Here is a 22,444-nt window from a genome sequence, read left to right as displayed (position 1 = left end):
ATCCTCTGAAAAATAATCAACAAAAGGGAACACAACCGTTATAGATTTTGCCCCTAGAAACAGGCCAAGCTAGATATGCACATCTGAACACTGGTCACTTGTCTTTAGTAATTACAGATTTATAAGTTGAATATTTTACACCTGTATTTTGCTCTTTTTTTTTTTTTTAATCTATGATTGTGTGATTAATTTTAGGCAAACACTCCCTATTTGACAATTCAATATTCATTCTCTCTTCTCATATGATCACCGTTACTCGAGGCATATGACTATCTCAGTCGTACTGCCAGATGCTGTTAACTTTTCATTTATTTTTCTTGTACTTGTGTAGACTGTTTGGATAGGAAGCTGAATCTCTCCTACAGGAATTGAGAAAAGTGAAATTCTCTGAGCTCTTCCATCATTTTTTTTTCCTCATCTCTATATTTAGTTCAAATGCTAACAATGTCTGAGGGTCAAGATTTTTGTTCTGACATTCATAAATGGGTGGAACTCATAGTCATGGGACATTCATAATTAAAACCGCTAATTACGGAAGAAGTAGGTGGGAATCTCACATGTATGTTGGTCACAGGGAAAGTTGGCAGACTTGAGAAACCTTGCACTGAGTACAGAATGAAATGGCACATCGTGAGTCATACGTTGAAATCGCTTCTAGCTGGGAGTAACATCTGGCAGAGATGAATGACAGATGATGGGATACCTTTCTCATCCTCTCTGCTCTAAGCCTATCAGAAATCTCATGACTGGCTTCTGGTTCTCATGACTGTTAGCAATAACAGTACACAGTCAGGAAGAGTCTGTTGAAAGTATTTCTTCAGATTTCAATTCAACAGCTTTTCCCAGAGTGGCAATTGGCCAAATCCAGTCTGCAGAATTGTTGGATATTATGTGGGACCTCATGCAGCTCCCAGAATATCAGGCCTTCCAGCATCTCCTCTTCACAGCCGTTCATCTGATTTTTACTTTAGCTTTTCAAGGAAGCAAACTCCTGTTCCTTGGCACAGTGAAAGATGGAAAATGGTCTGTTTTGTGATATTAGAGTCTGTTCACTCACCTGAACAAACTAGAGGCTAAAATATAATAGTGATCATTTGCTTCAAAGAGATCTGAGTGAATTATTTCACTTTGTTTTCCATAGCTTTTTTCTATGAGAGGTTGTAACATTGAAAGCTATTCTATGAAATCCAGCAGTATTTCTTGGAAATTGTCATAACTTAAGGGCCACCACCCCACCAAGGTTATATACTTCATTCTGGGAGCCGAATGAGATTAATGAAATATTACAATGATGCTGCTAACTTATTTGTAGTATAATCCACTGAAAAGGAGATAGATAAATCTTTGACAACTTTTGAAACTTGTTTCTTTTATCATTACCGCACTCTTGTCTCAGTTTCCAAAGTAAAAAGACAAACATGCTGTTTAGTATAGTGCTATAGAAACAAATGAGAGCTGTTTCAATGTACAGATGATTTCATAATAGTTTGCTGAATTTTTGTGTATCTCCAGGTGTATGAAACACTGTACATTTAGTAAAGCAACAATCATATATGCTCCATCCCTGGAGACATTCAAGGCAAGGCTGGATGTGGCTCTGGGCAGCCTGGTCTAGTGGTTGTCAACCCTGCCCGTAGCAGGGGGGTTGAAACTAGATGACCTTTGAAGTCTTTTTCAACCCAGACCATCTGTGATTCTATGATTCTATGATATGTATACGGTAGTCGCACAGACTATTTTTCCAGTTTCATCTTGAATCTGAATAGTCCAGCTACTGAACATTAAAGTAGAGCCTGTTGGAAATTTTTCAATTAAATGTTTTTGTTTGTTTTCTTTTTCATTAAAAACAAACAAACAAACAAACATAGATTCCTAGAAAGCAACAATATTTTTGAGAGTTTTCACTAAGTTTGTTTTAAAAGAAGTTTCTCAGGTCAAAGTAAAACAGCCAATGGTGGAGAGAGGGAGAAAGAGAGACAAATAGCAGGGAAGTACTGTGAAAACTGTATGATCCAGGCTGTCCATTTGGTTAGGTTACTTACTGTGAGTTCAGGAAAACCTGAGTTCATGTTTCAGCTCCACCTGCTTTAGAACAGGGTGTTGGACCTATGTTTATTACAACCCAGATAATTATATCCACCATATGAGCTGTGCCATATGAGCACTATTTGGAACATTAAAATTATTTTATTCTATGTACAAACTCATCTTTCATTGGAACAAAGACTTGATATCTACAATATTAGTGTCTTTTCTACTGACCTTTGACTAGTCGAGGGAAGGAAGGACTCTCTAGAACATAAAAAAATTAAGGACTTGATCTGTGTTCACGAAGGATGGCAAAAAAGACATGTTGCAAATATTTTTCAGGAATTGAATATTTCAGGAATTTAAAATCTAATATATAGATTCAAGACACTTCAGTTTGGTTGTAGACTTTCAAACACAAGTCTTAAGTTGAATAAATCGATCCTGGTCCCATGCGTCACTATTCATTGCTTGGCCATATTCAATATCATTTTTAGTTTCCTTCTAAAGTATATACAAAACACCACTGAAGTAGGAGATGCAAGAGGAATCCAGGCGAACCTTCTTCTGAGTGATTGTCATGGCAGCAACACCAACTTAAAAGAATCTCTGTTTCTTAGTTACATTACATCTAACTTCTAACAAACACATATCGAGACTTGGGCACATATTTCCACTCTGTACTTCTGTCCTTTTTTGCCATGCAATCTACAGCAGTAAATATTCCTTTTCTGCCTCTTTGCAGGGATCTTAGTGCTGTGAATGGGTAGGATTCAGAAGAACATTTAGAACCAGACAGAGGCCAAATAAAATAATAATTTTCCTCCTCTTAGAGGTACTGGGAAAATATTCTGGTAACTGTATCCTGTAATTGTGATGTAATTCTCATGCCACAAAAAAAAAAAAAAAAAAAAAAAAAAAAAAAAAAAAATTATTAACATAGAGAAATTCTCTTAATGCAGCAAGCACAATGCTTAAAGAAACATCCTATTTAATGATTTCTTTACTATTTTTGCCTGGAACAATTATGTTTAAATCTGCTTCTAGTGAAAAAAAATCAAGCTAGCTCTGCTGAGAAAGAAATGGAATCTTGTGCTTCTGTTTACAAGGTCACAGGCAATCCTTGACTAGTACTTTACTTTGAAAGATATCTCATAACTAGATTCTTCAGACAATGAGTCTTCTCTATTCCTGCCATAACAGTCTCAACAGTCATAATCAATTCCATTTCTTTTCTTTTGTTAGCTGTGATCTCAACATTATGGGAAGATTTAATTTTGCTTTGTCCTGATTTTGACTTGAAAATGTCATGTCAAAAATAACTGGAAAATAAAGTGATATTTCAATCCAAATTATACTAGTTGCTGAGTAATACTAACATATATAAGAAATTCAGGTATATTTTAATATAAATATATTTATATATATACATGAATATGTATCACTTTTGCAGCATTTTAGCAAACCATCATTATTGCAGTAAGAAGGAACAGCAAGACAGCTCACTCTCACCCAACACAACAGCTGGTGAGGGAAGAAGGAAAAGGATGTCTTAGATGTGTCTTTTACTGAGTACAATAATGCTGGGTGCCTAGAAATAGGCATGACAACCAGCTCAGTGTAGCAAGAAGAAGCTAAAAGCCTCCAGGCAACAAGTGCAATTGATTAGAAAATGAGAACAACACTGCAAGTACCCTGCACAGGAGATGAAAAGGCACAGGAGTTCAATGCACGTTCACAGACTCTGTGCAAGAATATACATGTAACTCACAAACAGGTTGTACCACAGCATGAGCAGCAAGTGCTGGCTGCAAAGTGTATCATCCTACAGAGCCTGAAAGACAATGGAACCACACTCATGGATAAGCCATGTTTTGCATTCATTACACACCAGTTTTTCTGGGTTTTGTTCAGTGGGTCCTTCCATAGCAGCAGCCATTCTAAAAGTTACTTCAGTGAAGAGGAGGAAATAGTATGGTGCTCTTAGAGACAATCAAGCTTTAACATCAGACTTGGGCTATACACTGTTTGCCTTCTGCAGATTTTCTATTCTAAGTATAAATCTCGATTCCAGAAAGGCAGGCTGAACTTCTACTTAGGTCATTAAATTGCAGGTCATTAGAACTGTAACAAGATGAGTAGAGGGCTTAGCAAATAGTTTGTATCCCTCCAGTATGTTCTACAGACCCACTCTATTAGGAATTTTAGACTACTAAACCTTGGAGGCAGTGGCAGTCCTTCTGTGTCAATCACACTTCCCAACTGTATGAGCTATCTGCCAAGAGCATTGCACAGACTAAACGTGTATGGGAGAGATGGTGCAGCTCATTTAGAGCTTCAAAAGGAAGAGAGGCTGTACGAGTAACAGAAGGAACCACCTGGAAATGCTTTCACAGGCATTATCCAGCTCACTATTGTAATGTCTGGGTCAAGTGTGCTAATGGGCACCCACCAGGAATCCCAACAGTGCTGTTGTGAGATGCACCTACTGCAGATATAATCTCCTGACAGTGGGGAGCATATGTAGCCAACAATCACAGTCTCTACAGAGGCTGCTATTGACTTCTTCAGGACTCATTTGTGGTCCAAAAGTTGATTATTGCCTTGAATGTGCATGAAGTTTAATTTCCTACACAATGAAACTCCAACACTTATCTGATTTTACTTGACATAACAGAATGCAAAATCAGAACATCTCTGCAGCCAAACCTAAGGTTAGGGACAGAAAAACATCATTTTGGAAAGGTAGTCTACATGAAGTTCAGATTTGTGTAAGATTTCCAAAATCATACATCAAAGTTAAACTCTTTGAATTCTATCCCAGTGAACAGCTACTATCAGTTTTTCATAGTCTATTTTCTCAGAGCTACTTAGGAATTGTGATGATAACATCAAAAACAAGAACAATTTTCTTCAGTTCATAACAGGTAAGGTTGGTCAAAGAAGCTCTAGGTATCTTTTTAAACAAAAACAACAATTTAGCAGAGGAAAGGGGGTTGGCAAGGCTTGTGAAAAATGTTTCTTATTTTTCCAAATGATAGGGAAAACCAAAACCTTTCTAGACTTACATGTAAAGCATGGAGACAGAAGTGGTAAGTGGGGAATGAAGTCATATTTTGATGTGAATTGAAAAAATAATTTCAGCAGCTTATTTATTTATTTATTTATTTATTTATTTATTTATTTCCCAAAGACAACAGAAAATTCAGACCTTGCCCATCACACCTTCTGGTTAGGGTCCCATCTCCTGAGATTCTATAAGAAACTGGATTTGGAAATGGGAATACTAACTGGCGGGCTTGAATAAAAAGTGTTGTCCAGAAAGTGATATAATAAGATTAATTATTTTCCACCTCTTTTATTTTATTTTGCACTTGCTAAGCGCTCAGCTTAGCTACCACTCTGACCTACATTATACTATTTTATTCCAAAGGGATTTTCTCATTTTTAAAACTGCAGACACATAGGTAGATGCAGGTCCAGATATCCCTAGTGCATTAAGTGATGCCTTTAGCCAGCTGAAAACTCTTTTTGATCTCTCTGATAATACCAGGCAAGCACTGATCTGAAAAGGCAGATTACCACCAAGGATTAAGCAGTACAATAGCATGCTGAGAATGTAAGAGAATGATGAGGTTTAGCAAACAAGTTTGGAACATATTTGAACTCAATATCGAACACCAAAAGACACAGGAAGAGAACTGAGGGTGTAGGGAACTGCACCTGAAAACTGTTTTATGAGAGAGGGCAAAATTGTCTAATTACTAGATTTTAACTTAAGATCAGGACTCAGCCAGTGAAGAAAATACATTCTGCACAAAGATCTCTTCTCAGTGCTGAAGGCACAGTCTGAATGGACACAGAGTCTCAGCTACACTTAATTGTCTTGAGACTATCCTTTCAGGCATGTGTGCTGTAGCTGCTGTCCTCAGGCAGTAAGACACAGTGAAGACAGGGCTTTTTTTTTTTCCTAAAAGAGCTTTTTTTTTCTTTTTTTCTTTTTTTTTTTTTTCTTTTTTCAGGACTAGTCACAGTAAATAGAGTGGTTATTTGGTATGTGAGATAAGAATTGGCCAACATCATTTGAACACACTAGTTTTCTTTCAGTGTTTTGTCACTTGACCAGTTTAATGCTAAGGTTAAAAAGCTCTTACACAACATGTATCCACCCTCTTGTGTGTCAAAAATGTGAGGAATGTTTGCAAGAAACAGCAGCTTGCGTACAATTCCTGTCACCAAAGCCCAAAGTTGAAATGGCTAATGTTTCCTAGATCTGCTTAGCTCACCTACAGAGACAGAGCTTGCCGTGCCTGTGTGCAAACAGAAGCAGAGTCATTAAAACTGGAGCAGTTCTTGGGCAAGCTCCAGTTTGCATGTTACATATTCATAAATAGCTGTGTTAGAATGGCTTCCAACAGTGCAAACGTCAATGGAGCCTGCTGGAGCAAGCCTTAGGTATGCCATCTATGTGTCTGATTGCCTGGAGTTCAGAGGAACTTGCTGAATGTATTACCAACGAGAATGAAAAGGTTTGCGTCAGAGTGGCTGGCCAGGTACAATTGCTGGATATTTAAAAGGACATATCAGTATCAAATTGTTTCACAGCTGTAATTTTTAAACTCGTTTGTGTAAAGCTTGAGAATCTCCAACAGGAATATTTCACTCTGTTGGTCTTTCAGAGAACACATATTACTTTATGTTATAACAAAAAATGTTCATTAGGGCTTGGCTAATAGCACTGATTATTTGTTTATTTTCACTCTGCGCAGCCAATTTAATTGTGTATACACATGGCTATAATTACCACTTTGAAATGCAAATACACAGTTACTAAGGATAACCCTTCTTGTTTTCAAGTAGCTGACACTCCTTTTTCATAAATGCTAGCCATATCATAAGATCCCATTAAAACAGCACAGTTTAAGCTCTCTCCGCATCGCAATGGCTGTCTCCTGCTCCAAATTACTCTCCCTGCCACTGTCATAGCTTCCTTCAATTTATCACATGTCAGAGGCCCTAGGCAAGGGCCATGAGGTCATTTGACCAAAGTACTGGCCAGCTTACAGCTGGGTGTACACCGGGACTCCTCTAAGTGATAGGAAGAAGAGTGAGTGCATTCTGTGCCAAACTGCATCTCATCCAGTCTCCAGCTCCACTTGTAACCTATTCATGGAAAGGCCTGTGTTGGTACGGAGTCATTTGTTACTCTCAGTTATTCGCCAGATAGTTTATTGCTATTTATTTCCACCCACAGACTGCTCTCAGACTTTCCTCTGGGACAGGATTTGCTTCCTACAGGGAGGATTTAGGGATTTGACTAAGCAGCATGAGCAGCAGAAGATATCACATAACAATGGCTTTACTTCCTAAATGTCAAACTCACAAAGTGCTTTCAAAGTGACCATACCAATCCACCTTCCTTTTTGCATCATTTCCCCTTGCCCCAATCAATTACCAATTTCAGTGGTTACCCATGGAAGTTTCTCTTTCAACAGCATTTTTGTGAACAAATATTTGCTTGTCCCCCTATTCACAGAGAGCACATTAAAGCAGCGTGCCAGTTAGAGTGTGGGCTGTCTTTGAACAGATGTTATGAATACTGTTTTGCAGGATTTGCCCAGCAGTAGATGAGAACAAGTAATGAGGAAACTAAGAACATGGGTAACGAGGCCAGAAGGTGTGGAAGCTTTCCAGGAGCAGTGGGAGCTGGGTGGAGAAAATTTGACTTACCGATATGCAGCCACGAATTTTCTCAGACTTTACTTGTTCTTCTTAATGGTCACTCTCAAGAAAAGGTATCATCAGGGCTCATTCCCTTGAGAATTAATTTTCCTGTGCCTTCAAGGTGAACACAAGCATATACACCTCCATATAAATCTTCTAATTCTATAAACATGATACATAAGAGAAGGAAAAGATTTGGTGTCCAACCATCTTATTGATTTATATGGGGGATGGGGATGGGGGAGAAGGATAAATTGTGTCCTTGTAATCAGATTGCATTCTTCTAACTGCAATCTTCTCTTAGATTCACATAGAGCTCATTCACCTGTGCATTTCTTTAACCAGTTTATTATTTGTTCTATATAAAACATATAAAGATAACTAATGGGCAAAAAGGATTCTTCTTATCTCTTAATAGACAGCATGGTGAGAAGTAAAATCACCCAAAGAATTATTTCAATCAGTGAATGAACAGACGATATCTCAGTTCAGCTTCAAGCCCTATCCAATGGCACTTTAGTAGAAATACCAGTAAAGCAGCACACAAATAACATACATATCTTGTAGATTACATAATTTGTTTGGAAATCTTTTCATACAGTTAAATAAACTTCAGAAAACTACAGTGGAGCCTTCTTATAAATTAGCTCTAGTGCTTAAAATCCCATGAGCTATGAAATGTTGAAAAAGAAAAAAAAAATTAAATACACAGTGTTGCTGAGCAACACAGCTCACTCTTGAACAACTTTCCCTTGTATGAAGCGCCTGAGAAAGGGACTACTGTGGAGTCTGTGTAAGTACTTGCCCTATGGGTAGTGTGATTTTGTTACAATCCTTCAAAAAACAGCTACACAGACTGTTATGAATTCAATTATAAGGAGTCTCCAGGGTTATTCCATTACCTCTGCCTTTAGCTCACACTTTCAAATACAAACTTTAGCTGTGCTTTTTTTTTTCTTTTTTTTTTTTTTTAATTTCATTCATTAAAATACCATGATATGAACTTTCAGCTTGGAAACAGATCAGAAATTCTCTAGTTTCAACTGAATGCAAGTGCTTTACTTTTACAGACTTTTGCTAGGTGCAGCCTAGGTCTCCCACTGCCTTGTCCTGGAGTGGGTCTCTGTCAATGTCATATCACAGCCCTGTGCAAGCACCAGCCCCAAGAGGATCAACCTCATCTTGTGAGCTCAGAGCCCCAGAAATGTCCTAAATTATTTAAAAAGTGTAATTTCCCACTAATCAGCAATCTTGCTTGTTATTCTGTTCTCATTGACACCATCACACTTAGAAAGGTTGGGTTACATTGCTCAGTGCTGACTTCAGCTTCCGCCCATCTGCATTTCATATGCATGCATCTACATGCATCTGCCACATGGTTTATAATGACAAAGAATGGGTTAACCCAAGGAGCAGGTGGAAAGCAACCCAGCTGCAAGAAGATTTAAAAAAAAAAAACAAAACAAAACAAAAGCATAGTAGAACACAGCCTAGAAGAGACCAGCAGGCAGGCAGGGAGAGGTGATGAGGGCTTCTGTGTGGTGGGGATTGCTAGGGCCACCTTGGGGTCAGAGAGCAGCTGGGCTGGTGCCCTGAGTGAGGCAGGTATCTCCTGACAGCATCAGGTGTGACTTCAATCTGTGGCTAGAGCCTGGTGGAGACAGGCACAGTGGAGCAGGCATGCTCTTTGGGAAGAGGACCTGTTTCCAGGGTTTGGTCCACCTAGGCTTTAGCTCTCCTCTGCTTCACTGAGAGCTTGCAAGAGGGGAAATTAACCAGGCTGAAGCAATATCATACTTACAACTTGATTTTTAATGGTCTTTAGGCTCCTTCTGCCTATAAATATGGAAATGGTGTCTAGATGCCACTTCTAAAACTCCTCTCAGACCAAACCAGAGCCAAGCTCTCTGCTGAGGACTGAAATGCTATAAATGAACTTCTGTATTGTTGCTTTCAACTTCAGGCTCCTCATCCAGACTGAAGAGTAACGAAAGACCTGAAGGAAATCAAGAGTTGGAGAGGAACAAAATAGTCCTGTGGCCATAGTGCAGGACAAGGATTCAGTGGCTCTGGGTTGTGTTCCCAAAACCATTGCTTACTTGCTCTGTGGCCTTAAGCAGTCCACTGACAACCTGATACAACTTCCAGTAAAGTAACTGGGAATTTTCCCATAGACTCCAGTGAATGCTAGATCGGGCCCTCAAATTCCTAGCAGTCTCTTCATTATCCCTCTTGCAAAGCCAGGATAACAACAAACATCTTTGTTTCACAGGGTTGCAAGGCGACTAATTCATTAATGTTCATAAAACTTTTTCAAATCTACAGATGGAAGCCATTATGTCAGCACAAATTATTCTTATTTATTATCATTCTCATGGTATTTCCAATAGTTTTTACTCACTAAAGCCAAGAAGTTCCAAAAATCTGGTGAGAAAGTTTCTTCTCTGGAGATTGAACCCCATTTCTGGTCCAAAGATATGTGGAAACAGATACATTCAGATGGCACTGGAATGTGAGAATATTTATTTGAAATAAACCTCCGAATCTTTAGGGGTTTGAACGAGTCCTGGAAACTAGGAGCATGCAACGTTCCATAAAGAACAGACCCTGAATTTTAATAAAAGCCCCCAGAGTTTAGCAAGCAAAGCTCTGAGGCAAAAATGTTCAAATTTGACTCTCAAAGCTTGCTATCAGTGGGGAATCTTTAAGTTCTGCTCTGGGTATGTTGGAGCATTTTTGGAGAAGAGGTGGCTTCTGGCTGAGGTTCCTTCTTGAGAGAGGAAAAGAAGTCCTTTCCCTCCCCATACCCACTACCTGCTTGGAGTTAGTCAGACGTAAGGTCTGGGCACAGAAAGCAATGAGGTCAGCTGGCAGCAGACAAGGGATTTCACCAGGGGGAGGTCTGTGTGAGCATGGTGTAGCATTTGGGAACAGGGAAGAAATACACTGCAAATCCTGTCCTGACTTTTGGATCTACATAGTTTTGCACAATTTAATTATCTGACTTAAGCTATCCTCCCTTTCAAAGTTGAGCACTGAGGATACTCCACAGCTGTAAAAGCACCTAAAGAGAATGTGACAGATGCTGTCACCAAGCTGTAGAAATCGCTGTCACAAATACTGCATCTCCCTATTCACTGCCATACCATTCCTACTCACATGAAACCATTCCCTTGCAGGTAGAGAACTTGCTACGCCGCCTTGGAAAAGCAGGTAGTTTTAATGTTCTGATGAATCCAGCTCTTTTAGTTCATACATTATGTCAAAATTGGTCAAAGACAGGAAATTACCCTCCCTCCCTCCCCCGACTGTGCACACACGCACAGACACACGCATGCACATCCACAGCCAAGGCCTTCGGCAAGCCATCTGATAGCAATCAGTATTTTGAGAAGTGATAGCTCATCTGTAGATTCAGCATTCTTTTGCAGCAGAAGGTATTATGCAAACTAGTCCCATTAGAAAAGCAAACATCAAAGCAAAACATGTTTTTTAAGAGACAAATGCATAAACCATGTGGTACTTGACACTGCAACAGAAATAGAATAATTACCCTTGCTCTCAATGGAAAGCATAGCTGCAGAGGATAATAAAGGAGCCTCAAACACTGTACCCTACAGTTCTCCATACAGTGCATAGAAGGGAGAGCAGCCAGCTTGGGAAAAGCAGTCTGAAAGGACTGATGTTGTCCCCAGTGAACACAGGGCATGACTGTACTGCGGCTGGTTGTAGAGCAGCACAGCTACACGGTGCCCTTGGCACCAGCTGGAATGCAAGGTGCCACTCCAGCCTTAGGGGGAAGGAAAAAAAAAAAAAAAAAAGAGTGCAGCTAAGGTTACACAATTACCTGTCTTGAAAGTGCAAACTTTTAAAAAATATGCATACCTCTCTGACCATAAGTAGCCACGAAATATGCTCTGTGGGTCCTTTGACTAAAGTCTAAACAGAGGAAGCTCTCTGCAGGCAGCCTCCTGCTTAGCGCTGGCTGCTGTTGCTCAGTCACTGCCACTGCAAGAAAAAATGCTCTCATGGGCAGGATGGAAGACAGAAGGTGTGAAATGAGGCTTACGATGCTGTCACAGTGCTGGTGCAGCCCAGCCACGTACCACTGATTTATTAAAATCATGAGCGGAGTAAATCGGAGCCTATCTGAACTATTGTGAAGTTGAACAAAGTTGCTTTAGGAAGGAAATGGTTGCTGAGGTTCACCGAGTTGGAAGTACACATGCTCGTTTCTCCTCAGCCCCCCTCTTTTTGTCTTTCAGAGCCCATTTCTCCAGCACGTAGATCAGCTATCAGACTGAGAGAAAGAGAGTGTGAGATGGCCGACCTCGTCCTCCAGCACTGAGGGCCTGTGGGTTTGGGCCAGGAACAGGAATTCCCTGTACAGACACTGAGTCTGCTGAAGGAGACAGGAGAGCCTGCTCCACAGAAGAGCACTTTGTTCCCTGCCACCAAGGAAAACTTACACAACAGACACACACAACCATGGAAATATGAATATTTCAAAAGTGTGTTTTTTTCCTAGAATACACAGTGCTCTTATTTCCTTAGGGGGGCAGTAAAAATTGGGCAAGAGCATATTGCCAAATGCATGAGAGTCCACGAGGATATTAATCCTGTGTGCTGTAGTTACAGAAAGCAGGTCACTACAGCAAGGTCTGAATGGATCAACAATTCAGAATAAATTACTGACAAATGAAATGCCCACTGGTCATGGTTTACAGAAGGTTTATTTAAAGTCCTTTATGTTTTTTATTATTTCTTCAGTCAGTTCAGCACTTTTCAGAAATTGCAAAGGATTAAAATCCTTTTTCTTTTGTGTCCGAAATGTATATGGGCATCTGTGTTTGCGTGTGCACAGCAACCCTTAAGATGGATACAGGATCTAGCCTTTGTTTTGGGAAGTCTGGTCTGATTCCAGAGGCTTCTTCGTGTACCTTGTGAAAATGTCCAGAAAGGAATTGCTCTTGCTTTAACCATCCAAAATGTAGGCGCCACTCTAGGTACTGAGGCTTCCTAGGAGCAAATATGTGGTGATTTCATCCTGTCTTCAGATATGCTCCATATATCTTTCTCCCTTTCTCCCGCCTAAAGGTAAAGCCTGCATGGATAGTTTGAACTTGATAGCCAACTTTAGATGGCTAACATTAAACCAATAACTCTTCCTGGTCTATACTTCCCTATTCCATTTGGTCACATGAGAAAATATTCATAAAGATTATGTGTTGCTTTTCTTAAGAAAACGTATAAGGAGAGCTTAGATGGCAGATTGGCGGCTGTAAGAGTCTTGACGTTAACACTATTTTCCATGCAGTCAAGGTTACAGCTCTAAACAGTGGCACAACACAGCCCAGCTCCCAGGGATGTACTGCTGGATGTGGATACCACACAGCACAGAGAGGCCCACGGGCCAGAGGGACCAGCACAGCAGGCCATGCATTCGGAGAAAGACTAGAGAAGCTCTGGTGGGACACTAGACAGGCATTCCTATTTCATTCCTAGCAACAGGTCTTTGCCAAATCACTATGCCACTGTTTACTTGAGGTCTTCTAACTTAAACTGAGGAACCAGCCTAGCAGTCACCACAGGAACAAAGTCGGCTTTATACCACCTTTCCAAAACCCTCCTCCTAGACCAGGTAGGAGCTTCTTGGTGAGAACCTCAGCTGTGGTTGGTGGGGTACATGGATACATTACCCAGTGGTTACCATTCAGAGTTTCTGAGAACTGTTACAAGGATGTGTATCTGTGTGCATGCACATACACAGAGACTCTGTATACTGTACATAGGATCATGTTTTTGTCTTTACTGAGTCCTAATTTGACTCTATCAATGACCGCTTTGCATTAAAAAAAAAAAGAAAAATGAAAGAATTCATATAAAAACCTGTACAATACATTTTAAAATCTGTGACTCTATACTAATTAAAGCAAACATACTGATAGGAGACAAAAGCTTAGAATGCCATGAAGAGCGTTGAGTTGTGGTCGCAGTTTACTCAGCTTCCAGATAACTTGTCATTTCTCTTGGGTCACATCAGACTGGGAACATTATATACAAGGGCTGTTCCAAAAGTAATGCCTCTTGTTTCATTATGTTGGTCCACAATACCAGAGGCGGATGTTGGTACCTTCCCACCAATACTCCATTAGATTTTGTTGCCATGTGACAGATGGCAGCAGAGGGGCAGTCTGACAAAATGGCATCTGACACAGAAGTACGTACGAAAAAAACAGGCATCACTGAGTTCCTCTGTGCAGAAAAAATCACACCCGCTGATATTCAGTGATGCTTGCTGAATATTTACAGAGACCAAACAGTGGATGTCAGCACTATGAGGGGTGGGTGATGTGTTTCAGTAGTGGCAATAACAATAGTGAGTCACCTCTGCTGGTGCAGATTTGTATGAGCACAGCATGCAGACTCTTGTTCATTACGGGTGAAAATGCATAGCTAATGATGGTGACTATGTTGAAAAATAATGTTTTGGAGCTAGAATTTGCTTTATCAAATAGTGTTGTTGTGCTCTTTGAATCTGTTGTAGTTTCCATGAAAATAAGTAGGAGGAATTACTTTCAGAGCGACCTACATATCTCCAGCATGCTAATGTAAGTAACTGTAGAGTTGCATACCATTTACTAGAGGAATTTAACTTTGTAGATCTCTGACCTCTTAGCTTCTAACAAGTGTTAGTAAGATACTCATTGACTCATTTTGCCCCTGCCTTTCCTATTATCCAATTGAGGATTTTAGTAGGGTTTCAGAAAACATGACTTGCTTTCTCTTGCCGGCCACTCCTCTATTTCAGTATTTCCCTCAAAGTTTCTTTCATGGGTAGTCAGGGATTTCCCATTTGCAGACAGCACATAATAGTATGTGGCTGATCAGAGAAGGCAAAAAAAAAAACACATTATCTGCAGATGGGGTAAGGGAAGATTATGCTTTCATAGTTACTTTGCCAAATCTATCATCTGTGAGGTACTCCAAAGGCAAGGGAGCTGCCCAAGAAATGCAGAAAATTTCCAGTCAGTTGGAAAAATCTTCAGAAGTTTTCAGTGAGTAGGAAACTGAGGAAAGCTCATTGGATTTCACACAAAGGAGGAGAAACTCAGTGCATTGCTGAGATGCTGTGGACAAGTGGATGCCTGGGGTTGGGAAGACCAAGTTAAAAGTTTGAGGAAAAAGATTATGGGTTCTTTATCCAAACCTTTTTTTGAATTTAACAAATAATAATTTTGGTCCAAGGAAACATCTAAGATTCCAAGCTGGTTCTATTTGAACTGGATCGATTCATGTCTTCACATTTATAACTACAATAAGTAGGTATTTGTAGGTATTTGTAATTATCTAAGAAGATGAAATCTAGCATGCTGCATACTTTTTATTTTTTAATAGTATCAGCCAAGTTTATTGGCTGTTATACACAGTCTGTATTTCAGGTGTATACATAAAATTGTCTTTCTTTTGTAGATTAATATCATTACAAAATATTACATATGTTTCATCCTAACATAAATTATACCATGATGGTCAAGATACTGTTTTAACAGCCACACACTGAACAGAAAAGGGGTACACACAGCTTTTTATCAAAATTAGACAAGTTCCAAAGAACTGTGGAACCCTTTGCCCCTAGGTGAGTTGGCATAGACTGTAAAATGTATTTTGGAGTCTGGGGGAATGCTTAATTTATGTAAAAAGTTATGCTTTCATTTCTGCTAATGCCAAAGCTCGAAACATGCATTTCAAATTCCACAAGAGTATCATGTACTTGGAGATCACAGCCTACTTTTTTGCCTTTGTAGTGCCTTTTGCATGCGCCAATAATGCAGTTGAATCACAAATAGAAAAACACAAACAGAGAAGAGGAAAAAAAATCACCTGCTGTTTTAGAGACTTGGCAGGAGTCCATTACAAGTACAAATGCTGGGAGGCTATCATATAGTATTACATTGTGTACAACTTCATAACCCTTCACAGAGTAAAACTTTTGATGGCAAACTTTTTCTAAACAGCATTTTCCCAAGCATCACTGGGATATGCAATTAACATTTTTTTGCTGGACATCAGTCCTCCAATTTGGGCAGCAAGCAGAAGACCCTAATATGCACTTACAAAAAATACCTACTCTTTTAGTGTTTTTGCCTTGGCACACACACAGAAAGTTCAGCTAGTGGCTCTGGAGGAATCTCAAGTCTGCCACATAGGTGGTCTGCTGCCTGCTGGAGAAGTCTGGATACCTTTATATTTGGGACATAATTTTTCTGTCACACTACGCTCACTGCTCAGAAATTCCAAACTCACTCTTTAAATCAAGACCGATGTTTCTCAAACACATAGATTGAAAAAAAAAAAAAAAAAACCAATTAATTATTTTTAGTGCTACCACAGAAAAAAAAAAAAAAAAAGGTCAGAGAACAACCACAGAGGTGAGGTTTAGCCTATGTATAGTTAATGGCAATTACTAGGTTCCTAGTTGACTACAGGTGACACAGTTTCTGTAGATTCTCACAGAAAGTCTCACTTCTTACATACCTAACTCTGCGTCCGTCATCTCAGAGCTAGATGCCATGCCTTTGCCAAAAAAAAAAAGTAAAAATTAATCAAAAAATAAGCAGGACTGAGACTCAAACCAGGATACTCTGGTTAGAGAGTACATGTATATATGTGTGAGTCTATACACATTCTGGCACATGCACAAACAAGCATATTATGTACGAAAATCATATTGAATCTAGGGTGCATAAAAACAAAACATCTTTCACCCAAAAAGCAGATATTTATCATGTGCAGAGTACTTTGATTGAGACAAATAGGAACAGAAATTAAAAAAAAAAAAGAAAGAAAGAAAGCATCAACAAAATGACAGCATAGCCCAAGAGCAGTGTAGTCAGAAGAACAAGCAGTCATATTTGGCACAGATAATAAATTCATTCTGAATAAAAAAAAAAACCGAAGTCCCTGTTATTTCACTCCTGAAAAAATGTAATCCTTAGCCGAGCATCTCTGATGTTAGATTTTATGCAAGTGATTGCATAAAACTGAATTTATTGACTCCAGACAAATTAATAGCAAAAGTTAACGGAGTTAAAAAAAAAAACAACTGATTCATTGCATTTGACAATGCCTTTGTTACTAAATATTGTTACTGAGCTTGTCTTCAACTTAGGGAACTATATAAAGCTCAGCTTTCTTTTATTTCTTCAGCTCTTCTCCAAATATTGTAACCAGTTTTAAAGGTGTTATCCACATGAGAACAGATCGGTTGTTCAAGACTTGCCTCACGATGTAAATTCAAACTGTGTTTATTCTGTGTGTTAAACCTGAAACCAAGGAAAGATGCATCTAGCTGGGGATGGATTCATCCCAAACTACCAGAGTTGTGGCAGTGTTTCAATAAAGCCACACTCAAATATAACCCAGAAATAAAGAGATGCACACAGAGAGGAGTACCAGTGTGGAAAGAAATACCTCTTTCACTAACATTGAGAAAGTCAATTTGCTGTGAATAGGGCCATAATTCTGACTTCAGTTGGAGTAATAATTACAGTAAAGATAACAGAAGGTACTGAGCACCGAAATAAATTTTTAGGCCTAAAAAGAACCTGTATTAAGGATCCCAAAGAAAAGAAGGATCAACCAAGGAGAAATATATGGGTAGAATGGTAATTTTCTAGACTCCATCGCCATAGCATCTAGAGAAGTATGAGAGCACTCTCAGAAGCAGCTCAACAGAATACTCATAAATTGTTTGTTCTGATAGATAAACCAGCTCCAGTAAATAGTAAAAGGAGTGCAACAGAAAGAAAAACAATAAACTGCAGTCATATTCAGAAAAGCTGAGGCTCCTGTCCAGTTTCTGGTTATGTATTCCAGAATAGGTGAGTAGCATCTCATTGCCCACCTGATTTAGGTAATGCCTTCACAAGAGCAAGACATGACAGTGATATTCAGAAAACATTACAAACGTTTCTCCAAGAGAGATCATCTAATGGGCAGTGTTCTTAGGAATTTAACTCCTTTTGTCCAGAATTGCTTCAAGTGACACAAGAGAAAATAAAAACAAGGAACACCAATCAGTGGTTATTTGGCTTAAATTACTAAGATTTCTCTCAAAGTGTCCCAAAAGAAGGTGCAAAATTCCATTTGAATAAAATGAAATTTCATAAATCATATTCAGTGGAAGTAAACAGTTACTTCAATGACCAAGAATTCAGATCTGATTCAAAATGTAGACCTGTAAAAATAAATTACGGTTAAAGTACCTGCCAGCTGGTGTTTGCATATATGTAGATTGGGAAATGATATTAAAATAGCAGGTCTCCCATGAAAAAAAAAAAGTGGCATTTACCACCTATACCTGTTAAATACACCATGGTGCCTGGCTTTTTCTATTCTTTCAATTCTATTTCCATTCTGTAGAAATACAGCACAGAGCTTATGCATTTCAGTATTATAAGCTTTTTTTTTGTGAATAAAAAAGGGAGGAGGAAGAGAGGTCAAATGCATATGAGCAGGGATTTAGCTGTGTGTTCCAGGGTACTTGATATGGATTTTTATACAATTTTTTTCTGATAGCATTCAAAAGTACAGTCACTAACTCATAAATTCAGAGCATGAAAATCCTTATGGATTATGTAAGAAAAAGATGTCCTAGCATAATACAGTTTGATAATCTCATTCATTCTCACTCATCTCATCTCACTCTGATTATAAAAATCCTTTAGTGACCACCAAAAGACATACTCAAGACATTCATTTTGTCGGTTAAGCAACAGCATACTTTGTGCTAAGGTGAATTTGAATTGTAAAGAAAAAAGAGGGTTACATTATTAAGAAATCACTTTGTAAGAAAATAATAATCACTTAAAAATCCCCTGCATGGATATTTACAATATTTTTTCTAAAGGTGGACCTTCACAAGGTTCTTAGGTTAAAGGCTAATAAGCATGTATTGTAAATCCTCCTCTTTTGTCAATCTACCCTGACTGTACGTTGCTAAAGCCCCCAGCTGCAGAGCCTTGGCTCTTAGCTCAGCTCTAAAACCTTGCTGTTCGCTTCAGGTCCCTGACACGTCAACTATGAGGGCAGCTGACACATATGCTGGGATAGATCCCAGATTCAGGCCGCTGTGGTCCCACATACTTGGAAGAGCTGCCTTGGAGCATGTAACCCACTAGTTACTGTGCATTACAAACTCTCCCAGTCTCAAGAGTATGATCCACAGCAGTTATGAGATTTTAAAACAGCCAGCTAAAGAGCTTTGGCTTGAATTTTATGGCAAGTTACACTTTGTAGCTGAATTCAAACCCTTCACGTTGGTCTAATGGAGGTTGTCACCTTGAATGTATTCCACTCCTGTCAGTAGTTGTTGCAGAAAAAGGTACTCACAGGTTTCTAGCTGCAAATCAAAGTGATGCTTTAAGAAACAGAACTACAGTAAGGAAACATCATTTTTTCCTTCAAGGACTAAAATTTGGGCTGCAGATCATCTTCTTTTGGAAGGAAGTTTTGTCTTTCAAATTAGCTTCAATTAGTTAAAGATTTGGAACCTATTTATTATTTGATGTATGACTGTGCGTTAGAACCACACTGTGGGAATCATTATTATTTGCAGAACTGTACTCCCTTTAGTCTAACCCTACCAAGGTTTTCTTACACCACTAACATGTGTGACATCTTGTATTCCATGTGCTAAGTCAGGACCAGCTCACTGACGTGTGCTTTTTTATTACTATAATTTGCTTCAAAATCATTTTGTGGAAAGAAATTGTGGAGAGAATCTGCAGGGCTGTATTTCCACTTGAAATAATAGATGTTTTGGCTACCAGCACGGCAACACTTGGATTTCTCTATTAGAGAGTTTCTGTTGGAGTCTTCATCTTGAATAAAGGAGCAGAGAAGCAGCATTACTTTCAAAGCCTGAGCACATTCATAGTCCATATAAGATCCGTCAAGGAAAATAGGACAAGCATCCATAATAGAAATGAAGGACTAAAGATAATTCTAAATAACAAAGCAACAATGATATTTTTGCCATTATTTTTTTAAGATGAAATAAAAACCCATTTCATTCTTTAAAACATATATATAGAGAAAGAAAGAAAAGAAAGGAGAAAGAAAAAGAAAAATGGCAGCCGTCACAGAAAAGCCAACTGGAATAGATATTTTCTTCGTGGAAAAAAAAAGCTGTAGTTCAGACTTCTCTTTGGAGTCTTCTTATTAAAAGTTAATTGTCAGGAACTGTTCAGAGAACACAAACCAGAAAAAAAAGAAAAGTCTTTGAAAGTATTTCTGTTCATTTTGAGTTATTCGTATTTCTGATTACAAAATGTTAGCATCTCTTTTTGATACAACACCTAAAACATCCCCTCAAAAAGGAAGCATTGTTGCAGTAATGTTTTTTTCACTGGCACACAGAAGGACTTTTTTTTGGCCTGCCTTGCCCTGTATTGAGTCTGCCAGTTCACCAGAGAAGTGCTATGAAAAGTGTTGTTTTACCCCAAAAACAAAACAAAACAAAACAAAACAAAACAAAACAACAACAAAAAACAGAAACTAAAAATAATATAAAAAAGAACAATTGCCATTTGGAAAACGAATGAACTTCAGTTAAAAAGATAAAGCCTATCTGGTTACAATTACATGTATGATGAATAAGTTAACATATAGCTCCTTGGTCAAGCCTAGTTAGAGTAAGGTGATGGCTTTCTTCTTAATGCATTCAATGTGGACACGCTGTAGAACATGCATCTGTATCTGCAGAATGTACATTTCCTTAGACAGAAATATCTCCTATGTTTGCTCCTATATGGATGCCTGTTCCTCAGGTAGCTCACAGGACAAGGCCAAACCAAGCCAAACGCTCCTGTGGCTTCTCAGCTTCATCTGAGGCTTCAACATGTCTACTAAGCAACCATAGATGTTCAAGTAACAAAGTGGATGCTAGAGACACACAAACTATCAAGTGGTCTTATTTTCTTTTCTTACCCTTTAGCTACACAGGCTTCTGTCCCAAACTAGCCACTGGGACTGTCAGTCAGCATCTTTACTCCTCAGTAACAGAAGCTTCTGTCCAAAGAGCATCCCTCTTTGAAGCAATCAAATGCATTTCAGGTTATGTGCTACACTCATCTCACAGCATAAACCTAACGGAGTATGGAGATTTAGCTTTCATGAGCCAATGCCATCTTGCCAAGGGTGCATGGGTCCAAATTAAACAGGACTCATTGTGGGACTCTAAAAAATCGTATCAGGAGTGATGCTTCAGGGACACAGACAAAAGGTTGATAAATATTTTCCACATGCTGGGTGCACTGGGGGAAAGAAATAAAAACAACAGCAGCCTTTGTATCCTTGACCTTTCACCTACTGTGCATTTTGGACAATCATACACATGCAATCAGATCCTAATGAGAGACTGCATGCCTTGCCAAAGCACAAGTTCAACCTCAATCAGAAAGTGATTTCTGCAGAGATGAAGGAGGATTAGGAAAAATGTATTCTGAATTCTCATCAGGCCAATGTTTACCAAGCTGAAGAAGTTTTGTTGCCCGTGTGGAATCAGTATTTTATTAAAGAATCCCTAGGCTGGAGTTCTGAATTATGCAACTGAATGTTGTGCCAAATAAGCTCTCGGTGATTTGGTCACATCAAATTCCTGCCCACTGTTATAGGGGATACTGCAACTGGTTACGTCTGTGTTGAACTCACCCTATAGCAGATTTTTTACTTCATCAGGGGAGATTCTATATGATTGGTAATAAGTAGAAGAAATGTTCTGTTTGGTTGAAGGAAAAGGGAAGGGGAAGGGGTAGGGGAAAGGGAATTAGCTGAAGGGTAAGAAAAGAGGAGGCAAAAAAAGGTGAGGTGAAGGGAAGGGAACGAAAAACACATCTACAGATTTAATATATCACACAACTCAAAATTTCTCAAGGTCTCGTCTACCATGGATGTTTGAAATAACAATCTTCACATACGATTTCAATATACTATTTCAGTTGGAAAGATAATCTTGGCCTCATACTAGCAGAGCTCTGCAAAATATGCTGAATATTCATCTCAGTACAGTAGTATAGCAAATAAAATAACAAGTCTAGTGTGCTTGCTACCAGTTAAATTAACAAGATTGTAGGGGCATGTTTGGAAAGGGAGCAATCTCTATTGCATTTTCCCTTGCAGAACAGCAGATGCTGCACCCTCAGAAAGCTCTTCAGTTTAAGAACTAGAAATAGCTTCTCAGGTATACAGTGTGATCAGAGATCTGCAATTTTGTGCTCTGCTTCTATCCACCAAGAGAACTAGCCTGTTACAGACATGAAAACAAGATGTTTATGGCATGAACTCAGTTAACTTGTGTAGTGCTGAGACATAGTGTACATTCAGGGGTTGGGCATCATTAACGCTAATGAAAGGCTAGGATATACCTCCACAAGTTTTTACAGATGAAGAATTAATGGATATGTATCATATTTCCTAAGGGCACTAAATCGGTAAAACGGCAAACCCAAAATTAGACAGCTCTCAGTCGTACACAATACATCGAACAGCTTGTTTCTTAGAGCAAATGGTTTTGTGTGAAGGAAATAAAACATTAGAACAAGATATATGCGGAATGAGTGTAAAGATAAGCAGAACAAAGGGTTATTCCCATGTGTAATGAAATATTACATAAGTGCTTGTATTGTTG

General features: G+C 38.9%; 1 long non-coding RNA gene across 6 annotated transcripts in view; it reads right to left on the bottom strand.

Moving 5' to 3' along the window:
* The window catches only part of LOC146544716 (uncharacterized), a 43,264-nt gene that overhangs the window by 4,722 nt on the left and 16,098 nt on the right, over window positions 1-22,444 (bottom strand). For 4 of the 6 annotated variants that reach the window (XR_014882500.1, XR_014882495.1, XR_014882497.1 and 1 more), the window contains exon 4: window positions 7,759-7,914. The exons of 1 other annotated variant lie outside the window; for it this stretch is intronic. This is a non-coding gene — a long non-coding RNA (uncharacterized LOC146544716). The remainder of the gene's footprint in view (window positions 1-7,758; window positions 7,915-22,444) is intronic. One more of the 6 variants, XR_014882498.1, reaches the window with a different exon arrangement.

The sequence above is a fragment of the Meleagris gallopavo genome, chromosome 3, assembly GCF_905368555.1.
Source record: "Meleagris gallopavo chromosome 3, MGAL_WU_HG_1.1, whole genome shotgun sequence".
NCBI classification, from domain to species: domain Eukaryota; kingdom Metazoa; phylum Chordata; class Aves; order Galliformes; family Phasianidae; genus Meleagris; species Meleagris gallopavo.
The sequence above is the reverse complement of the archived record's forward strand: the minus strand, read 5'-3'. Positions and strand labels throughout refer to the sequence as shown.